Raw genomic sequence first — 12769 nt, 5'->3', positions numbered from 1 at the left:
ATATATAGATTCTCTAAGCCGCCGCCAGAGCGGGCAAGACACTTATGAAAGCACGCAGGAAGGAGCCACGCCCACCAACTCTAAGACCATTGGATACGACGAAAACTCGCACAGCCACGCCCACCAACTCGGACGCGACGCCTCGGAAAACATGCCGTCATTTCTGTTTGTCTGTGCTACAGTCCACATGCAGCTCTGAGCCACGTTGACTTTTCATTAGTCAACCTTAGTGGAGCCTTGGTTCACACAGAGGCAGCGCCAGAGAGAGACAGAGGCACACACACAGGCAGCGCGAGAGAGAGAGCCACGCACACACACAGGCAGCGCCAGAGAGAGACAGAGGCACATACAGGCAGCACCAGGAGAGACAGAGGCACACACAGGCAGCCCGAGAGAGAGAGCCGCGCACACACAGGCAGCGCGAGAGAGCCGCACACACACAGGCAGCGCGAGAGAGCCGCACACACACAGGCAGTTTAGAGAGCCGCACACACACAGGCAGCGCGAGAGAGCCGCACACACACAGGCAGCGCGAGAGAGCCGCACACACACATGCAGCGCGAGAGAGCCGCACACACACAGGCAGCGCGAGAGAGAGACACAGAGGCACACACACAGGCAGCGTGAGAGAGAGACAGAGGCACACACACAGGCAGCGCCAGAGAGAGACAGAGGCACACACACAGGCAGCGTCAGAGAGAGACAGAGGCACACACACAGGCAGTGCCAGAGAGAGACAGAGGCACACACACAGGCAGTGCCAGAGAGAGACAGAGGCACACACACAGGCAGCGCCAGAGAGAGACAGAGGCACACACACAGGCAGCGCCAGAGAGAGACAGAGGCACACACACAGGCAGTGCCAGAGAGAGACAGACACACACACACAGGCAGCGCGAGAGAGAGGGGGCTGGACTCATAAGGTAGGAAGGCAGTTAAAGAATGCACTGGGCTTGATTTTGTTTTCACTTCTGTTTACAGCGATCGGTTCGTAGTGTGCATTGTTGCAGTGTTACTTTTCTTGGTGGTTTATTAAATTACGGATTTTTTCATATATTCATTTTTTTCCCTGTGCTTAAAACTCATTAAAAAAAAGTGTTTATCACCAGCGGTTGGTAGCGCAATAGCACAAACTATTGCAGTGTTAGTTTTCTCTGTTGTTCAAAGTTTTCTCAGTGTTGTTCAATTTTTTTTACATTTAGTTTACTATTACGCTTTGCATTCTATGGTTTAATCTATATATATAATTCACTAAGCCGCCGACAAGTAGACACCCATGGAAAGCACGCAAGACAGCCACGCCCACCGTGTAAAACAGTTTGCGAGGGGTATCCCATGGGATCCTTAAAACAATCCTTTAAAACTGAGGTTAAAACACAATGAAGGAAGCAGTCTTTAAAAACCAATAAGCCCTGTGCCTCTTTTTCATTAGCGTCTCACCTGCTTCACCGGTGCAGGCCCTGCAACAGTCGAGACGCTCTCTCAGCAGCTGATCTTCTCTATGCCTGACTCCACTACCGTCAGTCGCCTGATTAAAAATGGCCTTTTGAAGGGGAGCTATGGGCCCGCTATACCACAGGAACACATTGCCTTCGAGCCTGCTCTCGCTCACTCTAACGTACCGGCTTTCTCTCTCTCCTCACTTGCTCGCACACTGCACAGGGGAGAAATGCCTGCAGCACGACTCCTCCCGGAAACCGTTTCAGCCACACTTCCACGCCCCTCACTACGCTGTGAGTGCGATGATTATTTATTTAAAAATGGCCTTTTGAAGGGGAGCTGTAGACCCGCTATACCACAGGATCACCTGTGACATTGCCTTCACATTGTTTTCCTTTTATTTATGATCCCGTCGAGCAGATCAGACACCCAGGCAAACAACACTGCATAATCAATAGCTGCAACTACTTTGCCTGCCCCAACTCCTCACCTGAGTCGGTTTCGTCTGTGTTCAGCAGTGTTTCCCAAACTCGGTCCTAGTGAACCCCTGTGGCTGCAGGGTTTTGTTCCAACCAGATTCCTAATCATTAATGCCGGTGAAACTCATCAGGGATAAGTCGGTTTTTCAAACATAGCCGTGTAGCAGATTAGTCTAGCAGGATGTAATAATCCAAGATGAATGCACGCCCCCGCGCTGAGTGAAAAGCCACTGTATATTGAGTCTAGAAAACATGATCAGCAAGTCTTTGATAGGCTGCAACAAAATGATGAAAGAACAGGCGCATTTTTTTCTCACAAGCTGGGTGGGTGGGTGTTAGTTAGTTAATTAGTTACTTGAAGGATTTCAAGATTTAATATGCACAAGCGGTAACACTGTAAAAGCAGCCCAAACCAGAAAAGATGGCTGGCAAAAAGTGGCAGACAAATTAAACGCGTGTGCATTGTACTTACTGAAAGCAGCGTTACGGATTTTGCAAATGTTCATTTTTTTCCCTCTGCTTAAAAAACATTAAAAAGCGGCGTGATTAACTACGCCGCGGGTTGGTATGCAGCGTGTAAAACAGTTTGTCGCGGATAATTTGCCTTTTACTTTAACACGAAGACAGTTTCCTGTTAGATTTGCCTTTGCGATGACAATTAATAAGGCACATGGCGAAACTTTCAAAAAGATATGCATGTATCTGCCAGAACCAGTTTTCAGTCACGGACAGTTGTATGTTGCTCTATCCAAAGTTCCATCTTTTCATTCACTTACTGGTATGCCTGCAGGAACACGTGCAGCGAGCGACTCACACACACAGAGAGAGAGAGAGAGAGAGAGGGGCGCGGCGGCAGCACACACACACACACACACGAGAGAGAGAGAGAGAGAGAGAGCGAGCGAGCGCTGGATGCATAAGAATAATAATACTTCATTACATTGATATACCGGTGTTTTCAGTATTCAAAGCGCTATCCACACAGGGAGAAACCGGGAAGCGAACCCAAAATCTTCAACAGTCTCCTTACTGCAAAGCACCAACACTACCACTGCGCTACAAGGCAGTTAAAGAATGCACCGGGCTCGATTTTGTTTTCACTTCTGTTTACAGCGATCGGATTGTAGCGTGCATTATTGCAATGTTACTTTTCTTGGTGGCTTATTACATTACGGATGTTTCACATGTTAATTTTTTTCCCTGTGCTTAAAAGACATTAAAAAAGTGTTTCTCAACTGTGACTCCGGAACAACTCAGTACGCAAGCTATATTAAGCGTCAACAACGAAGACTCGCTACACTTTAATAAACAAGTGCTGAAACTTATCCCTACCGACGAAGTAACTTTCACCAGCGTGGCCTCCATCGTCACAGACGATCCCACTTTCAGTCACGGACAATTGTATGTTGCTCTCTCCAGAGGTCCATCTTTTCATTCACTCACAGTGGTATCCACAAACCCACCCCATTTGGACAACTGTGTCATTCAGAAAGTGTTCACCCATCAATACATAATTATGCGGCGTACGGTACGCCGCGGGTTGGCTAGTTTACAATAATTTTCATTTTTGATTGAACATAATCTCTGATATAAGTTTTAGTTAGAGCATTGTTTGTGTCCAAATTGCTCATAGTTCTGCTGGAAGAAAATGAATTTTTTTGTTCCTACTCACAGTTACTATGCTCTGCAAATGCATCCTTATAACAGACATTTAGTGAAAAGCAGCTGCAATATTTCAGTAACTGGTTTATGTCTAACATTTTTGTCATACAGAGTTACAGTAGGCTTGGTCAGTATGGTGATGCTATCATAATGATATTTACAGCATTTGACTCAGTTTTATTTTTTTTAAGATTATGATCGGAAAATGCCTACTTGTGCATCGTCAAGGAAATAAAAAAAACACTGAATTTCCAGATGTAGACAATGAACATGTTATCTAGGAAGTAGCAATTGCTAACCAGCTATTTAAAGATGGTTGATTTGGTTGCAAAGAAGTAAACTAGCGCAGTTACTTGACTCTTTTTTGGGTTTAAGCCAGATGAGAAAGGGGATTTGGCAAATTTAAACAAACCATTTTTTCCTCTGACTCCCACACATCAGAGAACCTGACTGATCACTTGCACACTATGTTCAATAACCATTTCTTTGTTTGTACCTGCTTGGACATTTGCCAATAGGTGATATCAGTGGCTTTCAGTGATTGATTACTTTCATCTCCGATGGCAGGGTTGTTACTTACATTTCTAATAGATTTTCCTTTATCCAGGATTTGGACCATATGATTAAACATGTCGTAAATATACTGTGCACTTGCATTGTGATTGTATGCAGATATGCTGTAAATGCATTTCATTCACTTACACTAGAAAGTTTAAATGCTTCTTTAGCAGAAAGCTACAAATCCGAAATGCATTTTGTCTTGCAAAATGTAAATTAACAGCTTGACAACATCCTCTGTTGTGGGGTTCAGTGTGGTAGGCATGCCGTTTTGATAGCCAGTGAAAGAAGCTTTTTGTGACATTAAGAGAAGACAAGAGAGGGAGTGATGTACTGTAATGCTGCAATTGTGACAGCTCTGGCCAACGCCGCAGCTTTGCTGGGGTCAGTCTGGATGCGTGAAGTGAATCAAGATTCCTGTTTGGATTGTTCAATGACCACTACTGCTGCCAAGTCTCTGCAACTATCATTGTACTCTTTTCTGTATTTGCAAAAGTCTGCAGCCTCTATCAGCAAATACAATGTTGTCCATAATGTTTGAAACAAAGACACATTTTTCTTTGATTTACCTCTCCACAGTTTAAAATTACAAATCATTGCATGCAAGGGATATGCAACAAAGTATTAAATATGACTGCTTTTAATATACCCACCATTGCTATGTCCCAAACATTTTGTTGTCCTGAAATGGGGGCACCATGTATAGAAAGTGTTGTAATTTCTACACAGGGTGACCAAAATGTATGAAAATAACCTTAAGTTAAAATCTGCAATGTGCACTTTAATTGCATCTGAATTCTTTGAATTTAAGTTTTAAACTGTGTAGCAGAGTGGTAAATCAAGAAAAGTGTGTCTTTTGTCCCAGAATTACTACAGCATATAAAAACCTTATCTGTTTTAGCCGTGTGTTCAGCATTTTTTGCCTTGCATTTCCTGTCATTCTGTATTTACACAAATTGTCATAGACATAGAACACATGAAATGTATGTATTTCAAATTGCTTCATTTCATTACCTATATAATTATATACAAACGCATCGCAAGATAAACACTTTAACATATATTACAACTGTGAGGATTGCAGCAGGGCGATACCTTCATCTGACTGAATGGGTTTGGTGCAGCAGGCTGCATTCATTTGCAAAACAAAAGCGGCTATTAGTGCAGTGATAAGGAGATACAAGCTTCTTGGCATATATCATGAAAATTTAAGGATGTCAAGGACAACAAAAAAAATCGCAAGTTTCAGGGTTTCTAGTATTAAGAGACGGTGAAGCCCCTTTATTTTCATAGAACTTCACTTTCACATTAACAGCTAGAATTCTAAAGCATTTTCAGTAATTCTTTTGTAATATTAGCATTTTACAATACTAAGAATGTAACTGTTAGCAAATCGCTTACATTATTAAAGTTTGAAGATAACTTCCCATTGAGTGCCGGGTAGAAAGTTTAGTGCACATCAGATGCATAATTATGAAAGTAGAACTTAAAGGAAAATATGCTTGCCTAAAGTACACCTACAGTTTAAATGAGGTTTGATGTAAAATTACATTTACAAATCACTGAGAGCATTTTATTTTGTTTGATAAAAATAATTCTGAATAATACAATTTGCCTAATAATTGCACAAACAGTATGTGCCTTTCAAGCTATTTAGAAAAATGTTCTCAATATATCTCATTCAACATAAAACAAGTGTATCATTTTAACAGTAGAATCCCTGAAGCCTACGAAAAAAGTTGTATTCCTGGGCCACCTTTAATTCCTTTGCACCCCTCCATCAGCATCTTTTGTTTTTCATATGTGTCGGTCAGCACAAGCAGCCTGTTATCCCATCCCCCGCTGATGTAGCTGAAAAGAGATGCAAAATCCTCAGAGCTCAAGTGTATTTATCTGGGTGTGAGGTGCGTGGAGTTTCATAGGGTAAATAATGTATCGTTATTTGGAATACATACATTTCATGTGTGTTCCGTGTTTACAATGATCTGTGTAAATGTAGGATGACAGGAAATGTGAGGCAAGTAATGCTGAACAAATACTTGAAACAGAAATTTTTTCCATGTTATACTAATAATGATGTGAAGTGTATAATGTGTGAAGACTTTAGTACAAATATCAAATAAACATGTAAACAAGGGATCTTTAAATTGTATGTATTTAATGTTAGAATCCCGGCTTCCCTTAAATCCCTTCACACCTCTCCATCAGCGTCTTTTGTTTTGTAAATGTGTTAATCAGCACAAGCAGCCTGCTGTACCATCCCCCGCTTTGGACACATGTACTTTTATTCAAGAATATAACCAAAGAAAAAAAATCGTTCAATTTACATGTTGCTGTCATTGAGTTAAAAACCCAAGCTCAAATGTCAATCGACAGAAATTTGATATGATGTCTTGGATGGTTCAGAGGCAAGAGGTGCTGTCTTATAACCAAAAGGTCTCAGGTTTGAGATCGGGCACTCCGCGTTATGAGTACTGAGCTGCTATTATTATTACTATAACATAATAAAATCAGACATTTAATTTGAGTCTGTCACGCCCATTGTAAATTTTGGCTACTTGTAAAAGTTAACACTTTTTTTTAATTATTCAGTTTTATTCTGTCAGTGACGTTCACATGGTACAGCAAACTTGCCTCTCCCTTTCTGAGTTGATGGCATTTATCTTCATTCTTTTCACAAGATTTGTGAAGACCACAGTTTGTGCTGTTTGATGACTGCTCAGAACTATTTGTGTCCCGTGACTGCTATCGGACTATCATGCGGCATTTGAGCTTAGACAACAAAGACCCCCATGCAGAACATGTGAAAAACTACACATTTGCTGCGATTTTGGACATCTGGCAATGTTTTGTTGAACCCAGGGCAAAGAGTTTCCGAGTCTGACGTCATAAGGCTTATGGAGCCATTTCTGAACAAAGGTAGAACCATAACAACAGACAGCTTCTTCACAGCACTTTTGCTAATAGTCTGCTACACTGCAACATAAATCTGCTTCCCACAATAAATAACATGGGACTTCCACCTGCAGCTATAGTCACTTCAGTACGCAAGCAATTCGCCACGATAGTGTTTAGATCTGGCAGTGCCATGCTGACGGTGAATGTGCCCTAAAAGAAGAAGCCTTTGATTTGAGTTTGTAAAACTCGGTGCAAATTTGTTGCTACCTGTTAAAGATATCTCTGGAAGGATATAAGCAGACACGCAAACGCTGGTGAATCATTTCTTCTTGGTATCTTGTTGTCAATTGAATTTTTTGTTATTCAGTTTTATTGTTGGTTAAAAGCATACTTGTTTCGTTCTACCTTTGCATAAGTGTTTATTTTATATTCCAATAACCACTTGAATGAGATCAAATCTTTGCCTCTCTCGTGCATGCACACATGAAAACGTTACCATTTGAAAACGCTGTGCCATTTGAATAGGAGTTTTGTTTTTTTTTTTTAATTTGTCCTGCACTTCGCGTTATGGTGCATGGTAGTGAGAATGCAGACTGATTTCTTTTTGGCCGCATACACTGTCAGCCAGGCACTGCCAGATCTAAACACTAGTGTGGTGAATTGCTGTTTCCAAAGAAAACTGTTCCAGAACTGGACAAGCTTTTAAAAAATGTTTCCTGGAAAGTATAATCTGTTCTTCCTGTGCTTGAGGTTTACCAGTGGTTTGTACTTTGTGGTGAAACCTTTGTTTTTACTTTTCATGATGTCTTCTCTAATAGCAACTCACTATTCAAAATGTGGAGTGCCCAGACTCAAACCCATGACCTGCACCAGCCAAGAAGACATCAACTTTCTGTCGAATGACATTTGAGGTTGGGTTTTTAACTCATTGACGGTAACATGTAAATTGAATGTTTGTTTTTTTTCTTTGGTTATATTCTTGTATAAATAGCACGTGTTTATTTGATATTTGGACTAAAGTCTTTATACACCACATCATTATTAGTGTAACATGGAAAAGTTTGTTTTAGGTATGTGTTCAGTATTTCTTACACATCGTATTTCTTGTCATCCTATATTTATTTACACAGATCATTGTAGACATGGGACACACATGAAATGTATGTATTCCAAATAATGATATATTATTTACTCAATACAACTCAAGGCACCTCATACCCAGATAAACACACTTGAGCTCTGAGAGTTTTGCGACTGAGTTCAGCTCTGTTGGTGGGGGGATGGGGTAACAGGATGCTGATTGGCATATTTGCAAATCAAAAGACTGTGATGGAGAGGTGCAAAGGAATTTAAGGTGGCCCAGGATTACAAGTTTTTTTGTAGGCTTCAGGGATTCTAGTGTTAAGCTGTTAAAATAAAAAGCGCTATACCTTTTTAAAATGTACCCATTCTTGTTAGTGTTCAGGATGAGCTAAATTATAATGAAAAAATAGTATGAAGTATGTATAGTATATGTAGTAAAGTACGAGGGCAATCCCAAAAGTAAGGTCTCCTATTTTTTTAGAAATACAACCATTTATTTTCTATAATGTTTGCATCATTTTAAAGGTTAAAGACTTATTTATTTTTCTACATAATCACCATGTCGGTCGATGCATTTTTGTAGACGCTGTGGTAGTTTTAGAATGCCCATGTCATACCAGCTCGCCGCCATGTCCTTCAGGAAGCGTTGAACCTCATCTTTCACCTCTTCGTCGGAGCAGAATCGCCTTCCGGACAAATGTTCTTTCAACTTAGGGAACAGGTGGTAGTCACTGGGTGTCAAGTCCGGACTATAGGGTGGGTGGGTGATGAAGTTCCAACCACCATTCTTTACGCATGTTTTCCTCAACCTTCGCGACTGTCTCGTCGGAAATTGACGGTCTCCTGCGCGAACTTCGCACTTGGCGGTAGCGTTCAACGGGAGCTCCATTTTCAAGGGCTGCCAAGCAAAGATTGAGCATCCCAGCGAAGCCGCACATGCTTGTTTGGGAGTGGAGGAAGCACCAATCGCAGCAGTGTGGCCAACAGCCGTACGAACAGTTTCTCTACATCCCCACCGCTTTGGAGACCTTACTTTTAGGATTGCTCTCATATATTACAAAAGAGTTCTTTGTATTGTATTGTATTTTACAATAATTGAAAAGGCTTTATTAACTCTTTTAGGGCTAATTTGTTTTTGTTTCTTTTCTCCCAGGGCTGAATATTTTTCCAAAAACTAACATTTTTTAAAAAAGAACACAAAGCAATTGTTCAACAACAAATATTTACTTTTGACAAATGTTACTGTCTTGCATGTTGTATGAGCCTGCATACTCTGATTTCACATACATATCACATACATTTTACACAGCAAAGTCTGATCTAGCTCAAAGCAGCCAATTTCAGTCATTGCCACATTGCACTCCTTACAATATGTGTTGCTTTGGTGCCTATTTTTCAATTGTCTGTTGCTGCACTTTCTCACATATATTGTTAGTGTGTACTGTAGAGAGACAAGTCACCCATTTGCCATCGTGCCATGCCACTGCCACCAAGTTTTCTGCCTGCATGAAAACCGTATTGTCACCTCTTTTCATCTTCTGAAACTTTATGAACTTTATGTATGGCATTATAGCCTGGCTCACCCCATGGGATTTGCTTCTGTTTATTACAGAAGTGAATAAAACTTTGCAGCAGCACGTACCTAAGCCACCAGGGGACAAAACACGTTTGGACCAATGCTCCCTGAAGTTATATCACCAGTTCTGTCCCATCTCTATTTGTAATGCCACAGCGCGCTTTATCTTGTCTTTCGATGTGGGTTTCCACTTTGAAAAACGAGAATGCGATGCAAACGCAGCCCGCGATTCAAAAAAATCTCTGCCTACCTGTTTGTCTCATCTGACAGTAGCTGAAAAGCAGCATCAGGAGAGAGCAGCCTGAAGTACAGCAGCTGGTGATCTGTCGTGTCCAACAGCAAGCCATGCCGTCTTGTAAACTCCGGTAGCCAGATCGGCTCTCAATGGATCAATGTCTGTGTATTTATCCCATGCGAACCTTGCCGTAGATGCATCGGCTGCGCGAAGGCACTCAACTGGCAGCAGATCCGCTGGCGCGGCATCGGCTGGTGTTTGATCAGCTGATGCCTGCTTCTCACTCTCTTGCTCGATCTCCTGATCACTGCCAATAAAATCCGATTCTGAAAAATCAAGAGTCCGACTCCGCGATAATGCGCAAAACATCGTCTGCCGAGTGTTTTCTTTTCTGCACTTGCTTCGCTGCCTTTTCACATGTCGGTGCCATCTTGCCATTGTTTACATTTCGCAACTCACGCACACGCAATGTTTATTTGCCGAGTCAATGAGTCTAGCATTCCTCCAAGCACAGAGGGAATGCCTGTGACGTGACAGTGAGATTTGTCGCCATTAACAGCTGATTGTCGCCCCCTATCCCTGGATGTTGACTTTTGTCGACATTCGCCTTCAACCCCTCCTGTCGACAAAAGTCGACATCCGCCCTAAAAGAGTTAAAATGCTATTCAAAAGGTTGCATGCTATTCAAAGGACTTTAACACTAGAATCCATGAAGCCTACAAAAAAACTCGTAATGTGTGTGGCAGATTCACTGGCAGGATGACGCCCAACCTCTTGCTGCATCCAAATGATGCCATCTTTCGCCTTACGCCTGGTGCAGCTGCATTGTTATGTGTGAGTGGACGTTTCTTGCGGGGTGGGCTTCTGTTCTCTTTCTTCGATGTAGAACCCTCATCCTCATCTGAGTTGACCTCTGTTATAGCATGTCTATATTTGAAAACTAACAGTGTCAGATCGGTGGGAAAGTGAATGTGATTGAGAGAATAAAGGTGAACAATACAGTAAAGCAAAACACTTAACTTTTACAAGTACTTAAACTTACACCAGCTGTTAGACTCAAATAAATCTAATTTATGTTTTTATTCTACAATAGTAATAATAGCTGCTCACTGCTCAAAGCAGTTTAATGCATGAAGGATCCAGGATCGAATCCGCAACCTCACAACTTGGAGACAGCAATTCCTATCTCTGCACCAGCCAAGCAGACATACTGTATATGCGTGTGTGTGTTGTACCCCATCCCAGTTTCTTTTTTCTTCTTTAATTCTAGAAAAAAGTGCACTTCTGTGTAAGTGTTCGTCTTAACACATTATACAGTTCACTTCAGCATTTTGCCAATTATTAGTTTATATGAAAGAAGTTTCTGTTCTACTTACTGTATGTGTTCAACATTTCTTGCCTCACATTTCCTGTCATCTTACATTTACACAGATCGTTGTGTTCCATATAATGATATTTCCCCTATACAATTGAAGGCATCTCACACCTAGTTAAAGAGATTTGAGCTGGGAGAACTTTGTATACCACTAAAGCTGCGTCAGTGGGGGATGGGATAGCAGGCTGCCTGCTGCCGGTGCTGATCGACACATTTGCAAAACAAAAGATGCTGATGATGAGGTGCGAGGGAATTTAAGGTGGCCCAGCATTACAACTTTTTTTGTAGGGTTCATTGATTCTAGTGTTAAGGAAAACGTGTATGGGTGTAGCATTTTACACTCTTAAAAGTTGCCTTTTTAAAAGTGCTGTTCTTGGGCATTTAATTTACTAAAGTGCAATCAAAGACAAAACATAATTCTTTCCTATTTCTGTATAATAATAAAATTTCTTTGAAGCTGGTCAATGTTTAGAGTAGTTCACAGCATAAATTAACCTAGATGTGGTGCATGAATGTATGTATCATCGTGCACATGTGGAGCTTCTGGACATGAGCACTATCTTGCTTGAATGTAATATATATTTTAGATGTTTAGGTATTTTAACAGATGAAAGACTTCAAAATAATGAAAGACAGTCGTATCCTCAATTTAGACATACAGTGGAATGCAAAAGTTTGAGCACCCTTTTTTTTAAAATGTGTCACTGTAAATTGTTAAGTGAGCAGAAGATGAACTGATCACCAAAAGACATAAAGTTAAAGATGACACATTTCTTTCTTTTCAGCATTTTATGCAAGATGGGTGTATTTTGTACAGTGAGAAAAGGAAAGGAGCACCATGCAACAGTTTGGGCAACCCAAGATATTTGAGGTCTCGGATAACTTTTAAAAAGGTCTCAGACCATAATTAGCTTGTAAGGACTATGACTTGTTCACAGTCACTTTTGGGAAATCCCAGGTGATGCAAATCGCAATGGTGTATAAAGTCTCTGACTCCTCAAACCTTGTCCCAACAATAGCAGCCATGGGTACCCCTAAGCAGCCGTCTAGCACTATGAAAAATAAAATAATTGATGCTGACAAAGCAGGAGTAGGCTACAAGAAAATAGCAAAGTGCTTTCAGGTAACTGTTTATTCATTTCATATTTTTTTTAAGAAATGGCAGTTAACAGGAATGGTGGGGGGTCAAGATGAGGTCTCAAAGACCAAGAAAACTTTCTGAAAGAACTGCTTCTTGGATTGCTTGAAAGGCAGATAAAAAAATTGACTGCAAAAGACCTTCTAAAAGAATTAGCAGACTCTGGAATGCTGGTGCACTGTTCTACCTGAACCAATATGACCTTCATGGTAGAGTCAGCAGAAGAAAACCATTCCTTCATCCTAGCCACAGAATTCAGCACCTTAAGCTTGTAAATGGACATCTAAACAAGCCTGTTGCATTTTAGAAACAAGTCCTGTGGACT

General features: G+C 41.2%; 1 protein-coding gene across 1 annotated transcript in view; it reads left to right on the top strand.

Moving 5' to 3' along the window:
• The window catches only part of ttc3 (tetratricopeptide repeat domain 3), a 199310-nt gene that overhangs the window by 145556 nt on the left and 40985 nt on the right, over nt 1-12769 (top strand). The gene's annotated exons all lie outside the window — the stretch shown is intronic.

Source organism: Erpetoichthys calabaricus, chromosome 4 (genome assembly GCF_900747795.2).
Source record: "Erpetoichthys calabaricus chromosome 4, fErpCal1.3, whole genome shotgun sequence".
Lineage (NCBI taxonomy): Eukaryota > Metazoa > Chordata > Cladistia > Polypteriformes > Polypteridae > Erpetoichthys > Erpetoichthys calabaricus.
Note: the sequence above shows the minus strand (reverse complement) of the source record. Positions and strands in the feature narration are given on the sequence as shown.